This window comes from Populus alba, chromosome 14 (assembly GCF_005239225.2).
Source record: "Populus alba chromosome 14, ASM523922v2, whole genome shotgun sequence".
Lineage (NCBI taxonomy): Eukaryota > Viridiplantae > Streptophyta > Magnoliopsida > Malpighiales > Salicaceae > Populus > Populus alba.
Genome location: NC_133297.1, coordinates 15,542,090 through 15,565,562, shown reverse-complemented (window position 1 = coordinate 15,565,562; position 23,473 = coordinate 15,542,090). Strand labels below are relative to the sequence as shown.

Sequence of the window (23,473 nt, the reverse complement as noted above, 5' to 3'; positions counted from 1 at the left end):
AATTCAAGATTAACCTACCATCAGTAGTGGTGGGAGCAAATAATCTCAAATTATTCGACCAATTGGAATATTTATTGTATACATGCATTTATATGATCCTAAAGAAATCACAACAATTAGAAGTCATCTTTTCTATTGTAGATTTGCTTATACATATAATCCATTAATTCAAGTTTAAAGCAAGGGTCAAGAACTACGAAGATTCCGAGAGCTAAATTATTCTCACTTCAAAACTCAAGAAATTTCATTTTTATGGATCCAATATACATATATTCACTCCTTTTCTATTTAAAAAAAAATTATTATAGACGAAACAAATATTTTGAAAATATACATCTATGCTTGAAAAATTGCTTACACACACACACATGATTGGTTTCTTGTTCAACAATTACCATGATATTTGGTTTTAGGTCCTTCAATTTGACAACACTTTCTTGATTGCACCTTCTTATGCTAGCAATTTGTGGAGTTCAAACACCTATTTTACAATAATAGTCTCATCATCACATGTTATTTTGAGATTGATCACAAATTCTATCTCAACTATAGAACTAACAAATATTTCTTTGCACCAGAAATCAATGTCGTACTCTTGAGCAAGTGGAATGATAAGTTTCTGACTATTACAATTTAAAGAGAAGAAGACTTTTATTTTTCCCATATAAATCTGGGAGCTTCACTAGAAGATATATAATGTAACATAAACATGAATTCAGAAACATATATGAATTCAAAAAAATAGTGAACCCTCGCATTTATTTTTGTCCTATTTTATCTTTAGCAATAACAGTTGAGGATTCTTCATATTGCTTTTAGTTTGAACTTGAAAATGATTGAGTTGAGTTGGATCGTGCCTCAATTCGCCCCTACAAGTTCGACGAGAGCTCACAGATATTGAGGTTATGTCTAATAGATGTAAAGTGAGTTGGAGGTAAGGGCTTTATGAGAGCAATTGCAAGTTGATCCTTTGATGACAGAAACTTTACATTAGTGATTTGGATGCAACCTGATCTTGAACAAAGTAATAATCTATAGAAATATGTTATGTTCAAGAATAAAAAAGAGGATTAATAATCAAATATGTTACACCAATATTATCACACTATAGAGTAAGTGGGGATGGTAATTGAAAATGCAATTATGTGAGAATATATTATAACTAGATTAGTTTTGCAGAGGTGTTAGCAATAGCTTTGTATTTTAATTTTGTGCTAGATTGTCTTTTGCTTTCATGAATTCTAAGATGTTAAGTTAAGACCAAGGAAAATACAATAATCTAAAGTTAAAGGTCTATCATCAGGACACCCAACCCATTCAGAGTTAGAGAAAGTATGAAGAGAAGGCGATTTAGACCATTGGAGTAGCATACCATGATGTGGAATGAACCTGAAGTAGTGTAAGATCCTTTTGATGATATGAACTCACAGACTTTATTTACAACAAATACAATATTCAGACGAGTAAGACTTAAGTATTGTAAGCTCCAAATAGGGCTATGGTAGAGTGTTAGGTATGAGAAGGGATCTCTATAAAATTGACTTCGTGTAGCGGTGGAGATCATATGTGAAGAAATTAGTTTAACAACTGACATGTTTGTTCTTTGAAGAAGGACTTGGATGTATTATTGTTGAGATAATAATAATCCAACTTTTATTAAGTGAGCTTTAACTCCAAGAAAGTAGTTTAGATAGTTAAGGTTTTAAGAGAAAACTTAGATTGAAGAATAGAAATGAGTTGATGAGATTTAGAATGAGTCAAGGCCAGTGATTACAATATCATCTACGTAAATTAGAATGTACACAATGTTGGAAGAAAGATAGGTGTGGTATAAGATAAAAAAAAGAAAGTAATACAAAGTTAAAAAAAAACTCAAGAACAAGAAGAAGATTGAGAGGAAGGTATATTTTTATTAAATGTTTATCTTTAAACTCTCTTAGCTATTCTCTCTATTTTTGTATTGCTTAATAATGTTGAATTACAAGCCTTTTTATATGTATAATGTCCCAAATAATCAATGAATTAAGTTAATACAAGGAAATCCTATTTGAACAGGAATTGTATTTTGTTGACTGAACTGGTTGATTGTTTTTCAATCGGTCGACCAATTTATTTAATCCAACCGATTACTCAGTCTCAACCGGTCAACCTGTTCCCAACTGGTCTATTGGTTCAACTAATTTTTAGAAATCAATTTACTTTCAACATCCCCCTCTAAACTTGATTTCTTCATAACTCCCAACATATTTCTAATCTAGATAAAAATACCATTTTTTTTATTAGCTTTGTGAAGATATTTATGACTTGGTCTTGTGTATTTACATAACTTTAACTTCCCTGTTTGTAATCAATCTCATAGGTAATGAAATCTTGTGTTAATATGCTTACTTCTATCATGAAATATTGGATTCTTTGCTAATGCAATAACTGATGAGTTGTCTACATAAACTTCAATAAACTTCTTTTATGACATTCACAAGTCCTTCAATAATCTCCTTAGCCATATGGAATGAAAAATACATGATGTAGTAGCTACATATTCAACTTTATATATTGACAAAGTGACTATAGATGGCTTTTTTGAACTCTATGTAAATTTTATGTCTCCCATGTAAAAAAAAAAACTCGTTGTGCTCTTTCTTTCATCCATATCTCTAGCCTAATCATCATCACTATAACCCACAAGTTCAAAGCTATTAGAATAAATATAGAACAAGCCAAAATCAACAATACCTTTGATATACCGAAGAATTAGCTTCAATGCTTTGACGTGTGTCATGGTTGATGTCTTCATAAATCTACTCACAAGTCCTACTCCAAAAAGAATATCTGGACGAGTGCATGTCAAATATCTCAAACGCCTAACTAAGCTTTTGAATGTTGTTGAATTTATCTTCTCTCCTACATCATTCTTTGACATCGTTACTCCACTCTTACCTAAGTATTTACTTTTGCACAATCCTTCATCTTGAGCTTCTTGAGAACTTCCATTGCATGATGACCAAATAACTCATCAAGTTGCATTGGTTCTATACGAGTGTTAACCGATGTAGCAAGCTAGCTAAGATATGAGAAATAAGCTCAGAATCTCTCAAAGGTTGTCCAATGAATGAAAGTATGTCAGCAAGACCCTTGCCTGTTGAAAATAATCCTGGATAGAAAGACTACCCTTTTTAAGTGTGCCTAGTTGATAGAATTGTTCATTTGATGAGCTCGTGGAGAACATTTTCTCCAAAGTGAGCCAGACATCTCTGGAGGTTTCAAGACCATTAATATTAGTGAGGATTGGTTCAGAGAGGGAACCTATTAAGGTTATCAAAATGAGTTGATCTTGTTGGTACCAAAAATCATAAGCAAGATTTGACATGGGAATATGAGTGGGGTTTGTATGAAACATGTTAGAAGGTATGGATATTTTACCATCTATGAAACCAAAATGTTTTTTCCTCCAGAGATATAGGAGCTTTCCATTATCACGAGTAAGTGTGAGTGTTATATGGTGAGTAGGATGTGTAGGTGTATGATTGAAGTTGGGATCTGGAGAGGAAGTGATGAAGGAGGACATAATTAACACAATATATGAATCAATAAGCTCTAATACCATGAAGAGAAAAGGCCTGTGAGGTTTTGTTTTCCCCCACAGATCTGGGAGCTGCACTAAAAGATATATAGACTTTTGTTTTACAATGTAATAGAAATACGAATTCAAAAATATATGTCAATTCAAAACAACAATAGACTCTCTCATTATCTTTATCGTATTTTATCCTTGGTAATAATAGCAGTTGAGGATTCTTCATGTTGATCTTGCTTTGAATTTAAAGGTGTTCGAGTTGAGTTGGACTGTGTCTCAATACAGCTGATCATCGTGTCTTGATAGTCTTGGTCTGATATTGGTCATCAAGAATGATTTTGAGCAATAAACATGTTTTTTGCAGGATGACATCCAATCTCTGTAGCTTAAGATCATGGAGAAGTCAATGAATTGTGGAATGGTTTTTATATTTTAAGGTTTGAAATATGTTGAAGTTGGTGGTGATGGTAGCAAATAGATGAGGCGGATTTCGGTAGCCGACAGAACTTCCATTTTCTCAGAAAGAAAATCTGCAAATTTGAGATCACCATCTCTGTAAGCACCAGATTAAGATCCGGTGGCCGTGTGGATGGATAAACAGAATACATTATTTCTTTTTCTTTCTTTGGTAGCTTATAACTAAGTATCTCCGATCCATTAGCCCCCCTTTCCTACCTCTTTCCTTGTTTCTTTTCTGTTTTTTTTCTTTCTTTGTTGCCTACGCATTTCTTTGTTCATGCAAGCAAATTGTTCTACATATGCTGTCTTTACTCGAGGTCCACACCCATTTGCCACCAAATATTTTTGCTAGCATGTTTACACCCACACAAGACATCTTCTATTTGGTCGAATCTAGCAGGACCCGAGCTTACATCCTTCCTTTCTTTATCCTTTCGTTTCTTTCCAAGTTCTTTGTCTCCTTCCTAGAAACACTCCATTAATTAGACTCATAAATTGCTTCATTCTGCATCGCCAATTGATCATCTCAGTTTAAATTACCTCTTGCATCCCATACTTTCAATCTTCCTTCATCAAAATGTTTTGTCCCATTGCACGCACGCACGCTCACGCGCTAAACACTAGTCCTCTTCTTGCATTTGCCATGTGGTCATTGCTGAAATATGTAGAATGGCTTCTTGGCTTCTGCCATGGGATAGAAAGGATGGCCAGTCAAAGTTTCATTGTAACCAATGATGACAATAACCAAGGAAATGTTCAAGCTATCAACATCGTAACCGAATACATTAATATTTGTCTTCTAGGGAACTCTGTTAATTGAAACCATTGATGAAAACCTTAGATGCTGACCTCAAGAACTGATCAGAAAAGAAATATTTGGTAAAAACAAAGAGTTTTTGCTATATGCCTTTAACCTGAACATTTGAAAGCCTTTAAGACAGTTATAGCTCTGTAATTATGCTCTGCTTTTAAAATTTTACTTGAATTCTGCAGAAAAATCAATTACAAGCAATCCTGGCAGTAATTTATGATATAATGTAGCATATTACTTGATCTGCTAAAATTTGGTAATAACAAGGAACCTGTAACTAAAAACATAGAAAAAACTATAGGAAACAAATTGAGCACACTTAGATCTCTTCTTTTGAATGGATGCTGTTTCAAAACAATAATTCTGCTAACCTAAATAAGTTTGCAATTATTTTCAGGATCATGGTTCTTGCAATAAGATCCGAGGATTTGCTTTTATATAAAAGAAACCAAATAAAATACTTAGGCAGAACAAGCTGTGGATGCCAGTGACAGGACAAGGGGATCCGACGTCTCTAATCAAAGTGCACACACAACACATTATATGCAGCTCTTGAAAAGCTATAACTCAACTCATACAAACATGGACATTATCAAGGAATGTTTTGTTTCAGTTACAGCTTTCTTGATCCTGGTCTGGGGCAAACTAAGGCACCTTACCATTACCCAAACATCTCAAAACCCAGAAAAGCAACCTCTGTATTTTGATAACATGGCCTAAGAAATGTTGCAACCACCACTTCAAGCATTACATCCATCATATACACCACCTTCTTCTCCTGCCGTCGACCTTGAATCCCAGTTACCAGAATCACAAGCACAACCCTCTCTTACCAATTATAATCGAGAATTATCTCAAGCCCTAGAAACACAGCCCTTACATTTCACAGCCAACAACACAGAGATATTGTTGCAAACAGCACAATCACAGGCTCCTCATCTACTATGAAAACAGAGCTACAATCACCACCTCCATCACAACAAACACCTTACCCTGTCATCAATCCACAACAAATCAATATGGTCATTGTTAAGCAGTTCACTCTAGAATGGCCTGACATTATCATAGCATTCTGTTTTGAATCAGCAATTCAAATAGCTCTCCAATACGAAAAACCTCAACAACCCAAACTCCCTATTTCCTTATTCTTGCTTTCTTTTTCCATACTACTCACTTTTTGTTCTCTTCTTGTTTCACAATTAATTAGCAATAAGTTTCCTGATATATCCAAAGTATTAGAGAAAATTGCAATATCCCTCGCTGCCATTGCATTTTTCACCACTATCACATCTCCATTAACCCTGAGCCTGAAGTGAAATGCTAGTAATATTGCTCTAACCATTGTCCGTCTAATGTTATCATGTGCTAGAAAAACCTGCGTTGCGGGAGAGTTGGGTTGTCAGATAGTGATCTTTGTGCATGTTGAGAGTATTAATGATTTGCAGTCCTTTTTCTTAGGCAAACAATATTCAAATTCAGGTCTCGGAAAAGCAGAAGTACTAGAGTTCCAGTAGTCCCTTGCTGGTTGAAGCGGAATTCCTCCTTTCTCTGCCTCACGATTGCTTCAATCCTCAGCTGCACATGACGAGTGTCACTGTGTCACAACCATAGTTTGTATAAAGTAAAGAAGCAGAAAATTTGTATTTGGTTACTTGAATGAATGGAGAACTACAGGAACTTTCTAGACTAAACTGCACTTGAGGAAGAGAAGAGTTAGGTAGTTGCAGGATTCTCTTAATTGTCATGCCTAACAGACTTGCCATAAAGCCAACTAAATTCAGCTAACATTTGCGAGCTAATGACTGTTTTGTTTTGTTTTTAGTATTAATCACAGTGATCAATCTGCAAGTGACTTGAAAAAAGAGCATCAATGTGGTATAAGAAGACCTCCATTTCTCTTTTACTAACCAAATAAATTGACTATAACTATAATACCCTTGCACAAACTCCTGATACCTAATCCTTTGACGTGACTTGAAAATATAAAATTTTAGGAGCTAAATTGAGATCTTTAGTAAACTAAGTAGGGTTTATCATTAGACACTTTTTTATTTTTTAAAACTTTAAACTCATTCTTTTCAATAAATTATACACAAGCTTTCTTATTAAACTTTTAGTGAATAAATTTGTAATAATTTATTTTGACTTTACAAGGTTAATAAAAATAATCTTATTCAAGAGTAAATGTTGAACCATGTTATATCCATGATATATATATATGAGCTTACTATTATACATGCTACTTTTTGCTCTTTCAATTATTGATTGAATGTTGTAATGGACACAAATTATTAGCATTGACATAAGCTAACATGAAATATCCTCAAATAAATTCCAAAGTTATTTCATTTCCAGTCAAACTTTATCAAGAGCAATAAACTCTTATTCTATCATGGATCTTACGATACATATTTATTTAAAGGGTTTCCAAAACAGAGCTACTTCACTAGTGTAGAGATATATCCACTAGTAAGTTTTGAATTCTTAGTGTTAGATATCCAAGTTGTATCACTATACCTTTTTAATACCACTAGATCACTAGTATAGTGTAACTCATAGTCAAAGGTGTATTTTAAATATTAAAGAACTCTATTATTTCTTTTCAATAATCTATAATTACTAATGATAATTAGATTAGTAGTAAATCTACTTAGTTTACTAATTGATTATGCAACATCTAATCTTGTATAGTTGAGAACATACACTAAGCTCTCAATTATCTTAGAATATTTCAATTGGTGTATACCCTTACCTTTATTTTTGGACAAATATGCACTTTATGTTTATTGATATTTTGAAAATGTTGTTGTCAAAATTTATTGAGAATTTTCTCAATATAATGAAATTAAGACAATATCAATCTATTTGATGTCTTAATAATTTTGATTCCTAATATCACATCTGTAACATTCAAATTTATTAGTTAATATTTTTCTTAATGGACTTGATCATGTAATCATTTCTACATAAAATTAGCATATCATCTATATAAAGATATAGAATGACATAATCTTTATGTGATGTTTTGAAAAATAAATAGGAAAAGACAACAATACCCTTGGAGGCTTAGAAGTAGGTATAAATGAATAAAGGGATATTGTGGTAATTGAATAAAGCTTTATAAGTATAAATAAGATTAAAATAAAAGAAGAGGAATATCTGATTTGAGAGAGTGAGAATCGGCAAGAGAGAAGAAAAGGAGAAAGAAGAAGAAGAGAAAAGAGAAAAAGATAAAGGAAAGAGAAGACGGTTAGAGAAAATAAGTTTAAAATATAAGATTTATACTTTGATGTGTATAATTGCATTATTTAGCTTTGATTTTCTGTTTTTATTGGAGATTAAGGTTTTGAAGATTTTTTTTTTGGGTTTGATTGATGAATTGATTGAAATATTATGTGTTAATTGTGATGGATAATATGCTATTTAGTTTATTTAGAAGATTTTAGGTAAGGATAATGATTTTGAGTTATGACTTGTTTAAATGATGAATTTGAGTTAGAAATTTTGGTATATCAGTAGGTGATCTGTGGAAAAATTTGGGTTTGAGATTGAAGATGATAAAATTTTCATTTTGGTCCCTCAATTTATGAAAATTACAGTTTAGTCCCCAACTTTGAAAAAATACAGAATGGTCCCTAGAGCATAATTCAAGATTTTGGACAGAATTGAGGGTTTACTATGGGACAAATTCCAGTATAGTTATGAATTTATGATATTTTCAGTTTGGTTCAATTTGATAAAATTACAATTTGACCCCTAAAAATATGATAAATTTCCAACTTGGTTCCTGGGACATAATTCAAGATTCTGGATAGAATTAAAGATGAATTATGAGAAAAATTCCAGTATAGTTATGAATTTATGACATTTTTAGTTTGGTCTTCCATTTTGATAACATTACACTTTGACCCCTAAAAATGTAATAAAATTCCAAATTGATCCCTAGCTATAATTTTAGTTTTTTAGATTGGTTTGATGAATAATTAAGGGTTATTTGGTGAATTATTATCAAGTTTTATGATTTGTTTTCTTTTGAATTAAATTTTGGGAAAACCATTTATTTTTTTGATTTTTGAGAAAAATGACTAGTTTGTTCATAAACATATAGAGTTATGACTTAGACTCTTAGTTAAGTGTATTAAATATTTTGTAAGTTCTTTTCAAAAAAAATTTAGTATGTCTTATTTTGTATTCAAATAATTCTAATATTTTATCTACGAGACATCAGTAGGATTTCATTTGGTATTTGTTTTCGAGTTCTTTTAATTTTTGAGTCAGGTAAGTGGATAATTTTTTATATCTATATGTTATAAGGCATAATCAATTGTTGAATTGTTGATATGAGCCAATATATACTTTTGAATTGACTTCCAAAGAGGTGTTAAATGTAGTTTTAATCAAAAGAAATGGGGTGATAGTTCTACCAAACAAGTAAAGGAATGTGAATACAACCACATATATCATAATGGACCTTATCTTATCTGAAGAGGTGTTAAATGGTACTTTTAAACCCGTAGAGCATAAACTAAAAGGAGGGTGTTTGCCTTAACATGTGAGGAAGCTAGTGATGATAATGATGTAGTTACATGTGCTCTCCCTTTTAATTTTGTTGATGCTTCATATTCATTTATATCAGTAAAGTTTATTAAATGCTTAAGTAATGTGTCTAAGAAGTTAGATGAACTACTATATATTGTCACTCATGTTGGAGAAGTTATATTTGCATTGAATGAGGACAAAATTTATTCGCTCTAATCGCTTGTGCTTGAAATGATGAAAGACCAACTTTTCTATCCATTCACATTCTAAAATATATCCTTTGTGGTCTTCATATGATCTTGAACAAGTTTTTCTTAATAAAAAAACCTTGATTAGGATGACACTCTAGACTGGGAGGCAAATGAAAATCTCAACAACCAAAGGTCGATGCTAATTATAATAAAGGCAAACAAAATTCAAATATCAAATATCAAGAAGATGTTATGAAAAATTCAAAGAGCCCGAAAAATCCAGATATTTGAGGGCATGCTTGAAATATTCAAGAGGATGATTTATCGATAAGGAGTTTTGCTTTCTATCTTGATAATTATTTGGATTTGAATCTTAAGATTTATATCCAAATCGATTTATTAAATTCATCTTAAAATACTAAATTATTACGTAGATGTGTTTTTAAAATATTGTAAGAACGAGACTTATTTTTGACATGCAAACTAATTAATGTGATATCATGAAATAAAAGAAATACTTCAACGAAAAAAATCTCCACCGTGAAAAAAAGAAAGCAAAAGAAAGTGAATAGATGCTCGAAGAAGAGAGAAGACTTCAAGCCTTTGGGATGTAGGGAATGCCTTAGGTGAGGACAAGATTCTCCTCAACAACTCTCCAATATTGTCTAGGGCTTATGCTTCTATGCTCAGTGCCCTCAACTCAATAAAGAAAATTTCAAATCAGAGGGGAAGACAAATTTCACCTCATTAAGTCAATTTGACAATGGAGCCCACATGAGCTCCTCCTCCTTAACCGGCCCCTGCCTGTCAAATGTTTTTTTCGTTGTTGTCAGTTGGGAACTTGGGAATCATTGTCGGACATCAAAGCCAACCACCCCACCTTTCACTGTTGCCATGTTATAATCTCAAAGAAAAGGTCAATTAAGTGCGGCTAAAACGGAGGTCTGTGGAAATCTTGTAATAAATCATCAAAATAGCATAATGTGAAGTATAAAAACAACTGGAGTATTTTAACCGAAGTATCTTTTCCGTATTTTAAATATGAATTTTGGTCCAATAAAAAAAAGAATTTCGAAATGAAGGATCGATGTTTATTTGCATTTTCATATAAGATTGTTCCGAAGAGAAGCTCTAACAGTTAAGATTTGAAACTTTTATTAAAATATCGTAAATGGGAGTGGAATAAGATGAAGACATGAAACTGTTGTTATCGTTTCTCTTATTGAATAAAAAAAAAAACTTTAATTTCATTAACGAAGGCTCATCATTGCTTACAACTTCCCTAACTAGTAATTGAGTGAGGCATTAACTAAAATGATGGCCAAATAGGGATAAATGTTGGTTGGATAGAAGCCAAACGAGGACCATAATAACCAATCAAACCACCATAGCATAAAGCTAGCTAGGGGAGGTCCATATTCTTACATATATAGAGTAAATCATTCTTGAGGGTTTCCGGCTCTAGGAATTAAGGGGAATCATCAGAAAGTAAAACAATTTTCTCCTTTAGGTTAACTGCTAATAATCATCCACAGAGGGGGCGGGGGTGTACTTTTGTTATGCAAGTCAACACTTTGCGCAAATCATATATATTTACAAAAGATATATATATAAATATATATATATATCAGTTAATCTATACTTCAACGATGATTTTCTGGGTTTTTTAGGTCTTTAATTCCTCCACCGAGCAACCATCAATGGACATCAAATGGCAATAAATGCATTGTTGGTTTTGACTTGCTAGCACTGCAATATTATGGGTTAGGAGACCTGCGGAGCATTCTTAGAAGTCATGAAAAGTGTTCTTTGCCTTATGCAGAGTTTAAAAGAAAAGGTCATATACATAGTAAGAACATAGAACAATGTCTCTTCCAGTAAGAAAACACTTGCAAGACACCTCATTTTGATGGATCAAGGTCGACATATAGGAACGAGCTTAATTAATTTCTAATGAGTTATGCAGTTGATTGGATTTTCGATCACCATTAACATATATACTATATATGTCTGATCACCTTCATCATATATAATGGAATGTCTTGTAGCGTTCTATAACGTTGCGTGATTATGTGATTATTGTCAAGAAATCATTTTAACCCAATAATTTAAATTGTTAGGTGAGATTCCAGGATATAATTTATATTATTTTCTACCGCACCCCTTCAAATGAAAGCTCTTTGAATTTGAAACTAGCACATGCATATTTTACCTTATGCTTAATTGTTATCAAACAAATGAAAATGATGAGATTCGATCTCGTGATCGCTTGGTCATTAAAGGTTTGATATCATATCAAAAAACCATCTCAACCTAATAACTTAAACTGTTAAGTGATATTCTATAATATAATTTATATTATTTTCTAACAATCATGAATTTCATATCAATTTCATATCACTTATATGGTGAACAATATTAATGTGCTACACGAAACCATGTGCTGAAGTTTATTATGAGTTTGGTTGGACTAGTACCTTGGAAGAAAATGCGAAGCTATACCCAATTTCTTAAATGTGATCGATTCATAGAATTATGGTGGAGGAAGCATATTTATTCTGGAAAAAACTTTACTGTAAAAACAAGTGTACGTGTGATTTTATTCTGATTCATTTTATTACCAGCAAGCAAGATCATGTCAGGGAATTGCCCCAGGTTTTGTCCATCATTTAAATGAAAAATATATTTTAATTAATTGTAAGTAATTGCCATACATTTTTTATAAAGATGTTTTGCCCCAGGTTTTGCTTAAAGCACTTGCCTGTATAGCATAGAATATAAAAAAGGAGAGGAAGTAGTTTAAAGAATCACAAATCAAATATATTTATTAAAAAAAAGTGATCATTGTATAAATTTGGAATCAATCAGCCATAATCTATCTCAAGATTAAATTTTTTTAATATAAAACTAATTAAACGTAACTATTTAATTCAATACATAAAATCTCATTAATTATTAATTGTTTTTGTTTAATATTACATTTACTTTTATTTTATTTATTAAGGGTAAAATAATATTTTTATAATCTCTTTATATTTAGATTTAACTTAACTTAAACACTTTAAAATAAACAGAGTAATATATATTTTTTTATGTTTGTTTTTAGTTTATATTAATCTAAATTAATTTAACAGTCTTCACCCTGTCCAATATTGACCTCTTAGTTAAAGTAGCAAGGGATTCTTCATGAAAGACAAGCAGAATCACACGGTTTTTTTCTCCATTTTACAGAAAATTGGTTCATTTATTTTGATTTTCAAATAAAATCATTGATAAATTATAGCTCAATTATTGGCGTCTTTCCTCTCTCTTGCTCCCAAATCATCAACCATGACGGTGAAATCGAATGGCAACCAACCCATTAGAACAACAAACAGGAGAACTGACTGAACTTTCTATAACTCTTTCCTTCCCTTTAACAAAATATATAATAATTTAGCTAAGGAAAATAAATTATATTTTAAAATTTTACCTGACAACTTAAATTTTTAGATTGAATTGATTTTTTAGTATAATATTAAAGTCATGATGACCACACAATTATGAGTTTAAATTTCACTATTTTTATTTATTTGATAAACATTAAGCACAAATTAATATGGATTTATGTAAATTTAAAGTTCAAACGAATTTTAATTAAAAAGATATATTAAAAATTAATAAATTATATTTTAAAATTTTATCTAACAACTTAAATTTTTGAATTAAAATATACAATCCAATCCAAGATTATTAGAATAATAAAATTCAATCAGCACTGTTTATAAAGGTGTCACAACAGATGATGAGACACCCACAATCAAGGCCAGATGTTGCTAAGCACAAAAAATAATTAAAGAAAATACAAAATTAATGAAACCAAAAGAGATGATCTATTCCCTTAGGGCAGGCTAAGGCCACTAATTTGATTTGAGACACAAGTAAGAGTCATTGACTGTTAGAGGGGAAGACAAAGAGAAAGCACCCCAACGTGTGAAACCAAAAGGGAACTGATGTTAATTTTGATTGGCCCCACGTTTAAGAAAATTAAAACCCAACCTTTGAAAACAACATTAACGGGAAACGCTCGTCATCTTCTCGGGAACGCCCTTTCCTCTACCCCTTTCTCTCCTTTTCTATTCCCTTTTTATATATTAATCTTCTTGTTGGGTGTTCAAGTTCTAGGACGACACACTGCTCCTCTTTACTTTTCTTGTTTAGCTATCTCCTGCTCCTGATCTCTTTCTTTCTCCCCGCTAGAGATCATAGTTAGAAGCAAGCCCACGGAGAGATTAATGAAAATGGGTCTCCTGCTGATCAGGAGGAGGAGGAGGAGGAGGAAGCGTGATCAGCTGTCCGGCAAGATCAGATCATACGTGCATGCTATACATTCAAACTTACCTGCAAGTTTCTTTGGCCCGGAGAAGGATTAGAGATATGTATAAACATGGGGTTTGCTTTTGGGAAGTCTGGTCTCGGAGAAGAATTCACCGAGGCAAACAGATTATAAATTTAGCGGCGTACATGGGAAAGCCAGGCATTTGACTTGTTCTTCTTTTATCTTGTTTATGTTCATGTTCTTGGTTTCGATTCTTGCTTTTTTTTTTCTTTTTCTTCCTGTTATGGCTTATAAAACATGGGGAATGGGGATAGCTAGAGAGATAGGGTTACAATAAGAGATATATATTCAAACTGCTCTTAGAATTTCCGAGGCAGATTTGCTGGCAATGAAATTAACAAGGTTTGGCTGGTTTCCCGGGTCTGGTGTCTTCTTTGCAATTTGCAGTCCTTTTTTTGTCATCAAATGATCAATCATGGAGTTCTTTCTACATATAAACAGTATTATAATTAATGTTAATGCATCACTGTTCGATGATTGAATGTTCTTTTGTTTTATTTTACTACTTTATGTATGAATTAATCCCTTCTGTAGTACCGTGCGTGGATAAACTGTTCATCTTGCTGATGTATAAAATCAAAGGAGAATGTCTATGTAAGAGGCTTTATCAATCTTGATTTGCAATAAGAACTCAGTTTTTCCACCAAAAAAAATAATAAAAATAAAAAGCTAATTGATTTTCAATAATTTTAGTAGCTATATGAAATATTGTGTAGTATCTCAGGAGGCAATTAATTTGATTTCCCAGCCATAGTAGAACCGTGTGAGCCAAGTCCTTGCTCTTATTACCCCTTCAGCTCAAGCGGGTCCTACTTGCTTGTTTGGTGTGGTGTTGTATCAATGGCCGAATTTAAATATATTTGCAGGTGCTTCTCATCTGCAGTGTCGGTTTCAGGGTTTTGAACCTTCACCCACCACCATGATTAATTTAACATCTGTACATATAAATGATTCAGACAATACTTTCAATTAAAAATAATTCCTGGATTGTAATATACTACATCACTATTTATGTTATGATGCATTGATCAGAACAATTATTTTATAACATAAAATAAAATTTAAGTCATATGAAAATTTTTTAATATCATCATTAAACCCAGTAAAGTAAATGGAGCTTGAATTAATTTTCTGACATGATTCCTTTTCTATTTTAGGTTTTAAATTATATTGTATGAGAGTTATTTTAAAATGAACCAATTGACTCTGTAGATTAAAAAATAAAAATATATGACCAATAAAGAAAAAAAAAAGGTCTTAGAACAAAGATAACATAAATGATCGTAACATTAACCCTTTAACTTTTAAATAATATTTCAATATGCCATTTTTGTAAACCTAGGAAGTGTTTATATTATATTGACCCGAGTCAATCAACTAAACATGTTATTAAAGTCATGGATTTTAATTATATTTTTTAATTTAATTATATAGTAAAAAATATAAATATTAATTCAAAATTAATTAAATATTAAATGAGAAAATTTTAAAAAATAAAAATAAAAGGCCTAGTCACTTCGGCTTGAGACAAGCTCGCATGCTTGAGCCATGATATTTTTTAAGAGGTTGTTGACTTGTCATCCACCCATTATAACTTTCTTTCTTAAAAACAAAAAAAATAGATTACACATTGGGTTATAGCCCAAATTTTGAACATTATTGTGTTGGCTAAAAAAAACAAGGGAGGTTTTTTTGGGTTGAAAATCCATTGGTCAACTTATTTTCATACAAAACAAACTTTAACACACCTTAAAAAGTCTCTAAATCACATTATAATCGTAAAACACCTTAAAATCACTCCAAAAGGTGAAAATCAACTAGTTGAAAAATCTCTAAATATTTGAGTCCAATCTCCTTTTTTCAAGGATGTTTAAAGAAAAAAAAACTATCATTATCAAACTTTTCTTATTCCGTTGACATAAAAAACAAGAAGTTGCTTCATCAAAATGTGACTAAATCAATGATATTTTTTCTCTTCATTGTTTTTAATTGACTTTCTCTTTTCTTTTTCAAAGTCAAAAACTAAAAAATTAAAAAAAATTAAAAAAAAATTGGACAAAATTAAAATTGATGAGGATTTAGGGATTACACGTATTTTTTCTTTAACATTTCAATCATTTGTTTTTTAATTTGGTATATTTATTAAATTTTTTTTAAATAGTGAAGCACCTCAACTCAATTTATTTTCTAAACTTTTTTATTCCTTTCAATTTGAGTTATTTTGTGGCCTGATTAGATTAAATTAGAAACAACATGATGATACATAAGTATATATTAACAAAAATAACTTTAGGGTTTTCTTACGTTTTTTTTAAAAAAAAACATATTTGGTGCTTCTCTTTGAGCTTTTTTTTTTCTTTTCCTTAATTGAATTCAAATTCAAATTCACAATATAATATGAGAAAAAAGAAACTGATTCATGATTTAACAAATGATGTCTCAAAGGGCTAATGTCTAGTTAAGGTAGACATGAAAGTATTAAATAGTATGTGTATGCTGCCTGTCGTGGCACTCAAATAGTTGTATGATGACGTAAGATTATTGGAAAAATATATGAAGCAGAGTGGTGTTTTAGTTTTGCACGTAGTAGAGGGTGTCGGGAGTTAGGCCATTTCAAAAATTACGGCTCGCATTACGCCCGAGGCTATATTACTTGTTGACCGCCAACTCTACTCTTCCTTGTTTTCTTTTTAAGTTGTGGCCCCTCCCAAGGTTTATGTTAGTCCATGTGATTGCATAGTGTTTTCAAACATATCCTTTTAATAATTATAAATTCACCCCTTCAAATTATTTGGACACGACATCTTTTTATTTAAAGAATAATTATTTTTAATTTTTTTTTTATTAATGTAGGTGTTCGAGTCTATTTATGCGCATCTCAACTAATCCTACGAATTATGAAGTTAACGACCATCTAAGCCTTTAGTGACTATAAGGGGACTCGAACTCGTGATTATCGTTTTATCTTCACTACTATATTGAGAATTATGAGCTGGTGATAAACTCTGGAGAAAATAAAATAGTTTGATTGTATTTTTTCACTTGAATAAAATTATAATTAGCAACTCTAATCCTTGTCCGATTATTTATTAGGATGGTGTTTTGATGTGCTGATATCAAGAATATTTTTTTAAAAATAAAAAATAACAATTATCATACTCCTAAACGTTATCTAAATTGAATCCCTGTTTGTAATCTTAGCTGTCGATTTTTATTTAATAGTTATTATAGCCTATTGTTAATTAAATTATTTTTTTAAGTAGAATTAAAGGTGTGTCTACGTGCGTGCGTGCATGTTTTTTTAATTTGTAATTAATTTATTTTTTTGCTTTCATCTATGATCGTGGGAAATGTAACGGGGACTTTGAATGTTCAACGACAAGAATGCCTTGGAATATTATAGTTTGATTAAACATTGGATATAAAAAAAATATTGTGTTAATATTTGACACCACAACAACACCTCATTGACACGTGAATGATTCCTTTTTCTAAGATAGGAAGCGGGAGAAAATCTTATTTTACTTCGAAAGTAAATTTCAAATTTATTTTATGAGAAGAGAGATAGAACAAAAAAGAGAAAAATAAGTGATAAAAAAGTAAAAATTATTTTCATAAAATCATCTTCGATGGGTTTCAACACAACTTTCTCTTTTTCGTGTTTATTTTATTCATGAACTAAGCATCAATAATTACTTCCGGATTTAATTTAAGAGTTTTCCAGTCACAAAAACTCAATATTAATCTCTTTTTAGAGAGCAGATTTTTCAATATTCCCAAGTAAAATGACCATAGTGAGTTGTTCGTGGTTTGAATACGATGAGAAAACATAAATATTATGATTATAATAATAATAATTTTATGAATAAAACTAAAAGAACATAGTGATTCCTTGTAGCATTGCATATAACTCAAGATCCATAGTGTTCATGATGGATTGTGTCAAAGAACTATCTTAACCCAAAAGTTTAAACTGTTAGCTGAGGTTACAGGATATGATTTATATTATTTTGTAACACACTCCCCCTCAAGTGAAAACTCTTTGAGCTTGAAATTTGCACAGACCCACATTATCTTGTGCTTAATTTTATCAAATAAATGGAGATGGTGAGATTCGAACTTATGACCACTAGCTCATTAAAGCTCTGATACCATGTCAAAGAACCATCTCAACCCAAAAACTTAAGCTGTTAGGTGAGGTTTCAAGATATAATTTATATTATTCTCTAACATATTGCACTATAGAATCTATAGTGTTCATGATTTCTTCTTCTTCTTCTTCCTTGTTTAGGTCCCTCTCCCCTTAATTTTTTTCATGGCTTGGTCCTCCCTAATCAAAATTTAATTTCATCAATGTCATCCTTACAAGCCATTATTACAGTTACAACTCAAAACTGAAGAACTAAAATAAAGACATTGTACAGCTTTGTCAGTAATTGGATCCTTATAATCGTTAGGCATTGAATTCGTGACATTCTCTCGGCTAGAGCTCTGGTGGTTTTGATTTGATGGAGTTGGGCTTGAAATGGGAATTCTTGTATGTTTCCCCTTCCTTCTCCTTACGCTCTGGACCCTTCGTCTTCGCATTCCTCGATATCTTCTGATCAGATAAATAGAGTTGCCCTTACCATTCCATTTTAGTCCAGTTTCCAGTTACCACTTTTCTCTATGCTTACACGTCTTGTTTTGACACATGAGCTCTTTCCATTTAATGCCTTTGACTTTGGGGACTGGTTTCCTCAACTTTCAACATCCTCTCAGGACTGCCATGGCAACTTGTCCTCAAACAAACCCTAATTTTTCTTCTGGCCGGATTAATTGGTGTCCTTTCAAGTTACAAGCAAATTATTTTTCCCCTTTTGGGTTTTCTATTCTCTACTTTGTTTGGTCTTGACCTTGTTATCCTCAAGCCTTGCTTTGTCTACTGGTTTGAAACCCAAGTGCAGTTTTTAAGTGATTATCTCTTGCTCAAAACTCTTCTCGACTGTATTTTGATATTATTCTCTCTATTTTTCAGAATAGTTATGAGAAAATCTCATTTAACAGAGGGACTTGAGTTTTTCTTTCTTTTTTCCCTTTTCCTCGACACTTTTTCATAGTTATTGCTGCAATTATTCATGGTTGTAAAAATTACTTCATCATCCGTGTACCTGCATTTTTGTTCCTTTTTATTTTATCACTGGCATTTATCCACTACAAGTTCAAATAGGTTGGTCCTCACGTTTTCATCCAATCATCTCTTTAGCTCTGTTATCTTTCATGTTGAGGGATTCCTAGCCATTTAGGGTTTTTTGGTGCTGCTTTTACAGAAGCTGTGAGGGCTTAAGTTCTTAGTGAAAAGGGGTTTCGCAAGCATTTATGGCCTTTTGGTTGAAAATGTAATCAAGAAAAGAGAGCTTAGGAACCGACACCACCATAGAAAATATGTAACCATGAAATCGTAAGCATTGATAAGAATGGACAGGTCGTTGAAAATTTTCCAGTCCTCCCACCGAACCAAAATACTAAAGTCTTGTCTTCTTTTGACTTTTGTTTAATGCCATACCTGTTTCTGCTGATTTGTTTGAGATGTTTCTGCTGATTTTAAATTACCCTTTTGGATTAATGAGATTAAATATAATTTGTTTTTGGCTAAGAGTTTAGTTTTTTCTTTCCACTTGTGTTATTAATTTGTTGATCTGTCTTGCTTTGTTGCTCCCGTGTTATTTACGTCGTTCCTTTCTGCTTCATCCACCTTCTCCTCCTCTTCCTTTGCAGCTTATTTTACTTTTATTTGACGTTGAACATTGGGAATTCTTCATTTTGCTTTTGTTTAATGTTATTTTGTTCTCTCTGCTAACAGACTTACCTGTATAGCTTCAGCTCCACCTTTTGCAAATTGCTTCGAATTCATATTTGTAGATACACGTCGCCTTCCTCTTGCTTTACTTTTTCTTAGCTGAAATTCAAACCTTCTTCATTCATTCATGCCACAAATTCCCTTCTATCGATATACGTCATCATTAAAGGAAAAATATTTATTATATTGATATTCATATTTGACATGACATCTCTCGATTGAGTTTAAATGAGAAATTTATTATGGTAAATTCAATCAATTATTTGTAACCATGAATTACCACCTACAGTTACCAACTATCAACAACCCAACCACCACTTGAAATTTAAATTTTTTTAATTTCAATTTGTATATAAATAAGTAGCTAAGTTTATATTGTTATTATATATGGGAAAGAGAAAAGAAAAATACTATAGAAAAAAAGAGAGGGTGTGTATTAAGAGTGTTTTGTTTAAATATCCTCCTTTCAATTATCTTTCATGTTTTCTTTAAATATCCTCCTAGAATCCTTCTCCTTTGTTGGTCATTGCTTTCTTCTTTTTCTCATATTTCAATCATTCAAGACTTTTTATGCTTGATAAATCAGTTTGGACAGGTCCACCGCCATGCTTTTTACCCCTTTATGCTTGAGTGGCATTTGTGTTTCTAGGACTCTTTTAAAATCAGATATCTTCTTTTTCCCCCCTTCATCTGGGGCAACATCCTCTCAACAACTTGCTTTGCTTAGTAAATGTGTTGTTTACTTGTTTTTTTGACCTGATAAATTATTATTTCTTCTGTCAAACTCACTTTAGTTGCTGCAATGGTTTCTTGTGCTCACCTAACCTACATGACCAGCGTGTCATGGGCCTAGTAATGCCCCTACCTCCAAATCAGAGAAATAAAAACAATCCTTAAAGCCTTAATAAAAGGTTTCATTCTCATCATTTTAAGTTGTTCCATATAATCTTCAAGCCATTCTTTAAAATAAAACATTTTATAAACCACACAACCCTAAAATCATAGTTGCTTTAATTTAAAAAAAAAAAAAAAAGGGATAAGAAGACTACTTCATGGATATTATACCACGATCAACCTATTTATTCTTAAACCATTCAAGGCGCTATCTATTCTATTATAGCTACATTTCTCATATTTTATTTAACAAGATTTCTTGATTTTAGTCGTTAATTACAAGTCAATTAATCGTTACCTAGGGAATGCGAGCAATTAAAGATATATAATGCAAATGGAGCTAACATACTCGCACTCTTTTCGTAGAAGAGAAAAAACTAGTATGTTTAGAGGGGGGGGGGGAGGTCTTATGCAGTGTGAAGGGATATCAGTACAGGTGGGGAAAACAAAATATAGAAAACAGTAAAAATCCCTATTGCAGTACTGTGAAGGGATTTAATACGATAAAATGACAAGGAATCACCATAAAATATGAATGTGGATCTCTTATATTTCGAACATTATACATAAATAATGGTTTTTCCTTGTAAACCATAAACTTGTCATTTACATATTATCTTTCAATGGAAAATGATGCCTATGACCTGAAATACAAAAACAATAAGCATATTGAATTATGCTCCTTTTATCATTATAATGAAGTAGAGTTACTTGATTTATGTTATAACATATTGAATTATGCTCCTCAATGATTCAGCAGTTTTCTCCATCTGAATGATTAACAGTCAGTAAGAAGAACAATTCTGATCTTACTTGCAGAAAACATAGCATGTATCTTATAGGAACTGACCATATCCTTAAGGGTCTATTTGTTTCTACATTTTAGACGTGTTTTTCAAATAATTTAAATTTTTTTTATTTTTTTATTAACTTCAAATTAATATATTTTTAGTATTTTCAAATCATTTTAATGTGTTAATGTCAAAAATAATTTTTAAAAAATAAAAAAATATCATTGACATACATTTTAATATGAAAAATTATTTGAAAAGTAACTACAACTACACTGTCAAATAAGCTCAATTTACCTTAGAAGAGCATTTGAATATCTCATGCAAGATCAACCAACTATCATTTCCACTAGCTTCAATCTCCAAACGAGTCAAATTCTGAAATCAGGAAGATTGTCAAAGCCAGGCAACTTCATATGAACTGTGTCTGATAGCGTCTGTAAAGGGGATTTCTATGTGAGTGAGGGTGTGATCAGACCATGGAAAATTTTAAGCAAAACAGTAAAATGACGAAGAAACTTACCTCGTAGTAGAATCACACAATTGCAAGTTCTTGACAATAGGCATGATCGGTCTCAAAAACTGAACTGCCATGCATGTCAATATAATCATCTACTTGTATGGTGAAGACATGTTCATAAGCAACACTGAGAGCTGTCTCTACTAGTGAGTACAGAGGCTGCAGCATCGTGGGACACCAGTTAGTTTAAGAAGCTCAAGGTTAGGGGTATTAAGGGGGTGTCTTAGAATATGGTATTGATTACTTTTTAAATTGTTTTTTTATTCGAAATAGAAAAAGTATTAAAATAATATGTTTTTTATTTTAAAAAGATATATTTTTAACATCAGTCCATCAAAACAATCCGAAACATAGGAAAAAAAATTAATTTTAAGCAAAATTAATTTTAAAATTTGAGAAAACAGTGGTTGCACTGCCCAACCAAACACCACCTAAGTGCTCTACAATCAGGATCCTTCACGTAATAAGCAATAAATGTAAATCTTATGATCAAGCCTTTCAGTGAGCTTGAGCATATACGTAAGGCGTTCCAGGATTCACAATCTTCATGTTCAATTTTCAGTGCTTCAAGGACTGGGGAACCTGCTAATAGTTTCTGTATGGAAGCATGATCATCAAGCATCAGGAGGTCTTGAAGATGAAGGACCTTGAGACATGGAAAGCGTACACCAACCCCAAGAAGATCAATATCAATTCGATAACTAAGGTCCAAAACCACTAATTTCTCACAACTAAAAATTCTCCGAGGCAACAGAACATGATCAGACGTGTATAGTATAAGCCCCTCAAGATTGTCCTTAATTGCAGCAGAAATCCATTGCTTATACAGGAAGAAGGATAGCTTCCATGAAATCCATGAAATCATTAAAATTTTGCAATAGAGTTTTCAGGAGAGTTATGAAGATAACAAAACATATCCATGAAATCCCCAAAGGTGGTCTCTCTTTCTGCTGATAGCTGCCACCGAATGTGATCATCAAAATTAAAATTGGCAAGTGATGTCCAGAGTTCTCTCCAACTTTTGCACAAAATGCTGGTTCGCACAGCATCTTTTATAGGAAGAAACGAGAGTACATGACCAAGAATCTCATTAGGCAATCTACAAATCATATCTTTATTCGCTGTCTTGTAACGTTTTCGTCTATTGTCTTTTGCCATGGTCTTCAAAGGTGAAAGAGAAAATCTTTAAAATCAAAGTAACTTGAAAGAAACCAAGTCATACAACACATGGAATATTATAAGAGGAAAATCATTAATCAAATTATAATATCACTTGTAAAATAAATTAACGAAATGAAGTGGAAAACCATTTAGAATTATAAGAAAGATACATATTGTTGAATGGTTTGAAGAAGAAGAAGAAGAGAATTAGGCAAAAAAAATAAAAAATAAAAGTCCAAGAAACGAGGACAAGATTAACCAAGAAGGTATATAATTAAAAAAGCGAAACTAAATACTTACAAGATTAACAGTGAGG

General features: G+C 31.8%; 1 pseudogene; it reads right to left on the bottom strand.

Moving 5' to 3' along the window:
- Positions 1-21,674: 21,674 nt before the first annotated feature.
- On the bottom strand, positions 21,675-23,154 carry LOC118041383 (F-box protein At4g09920-like; annotated as a pseudogene).
- Between the last annotated feature and the right edge of the window lie 319 nt (positions 23,155-23,473).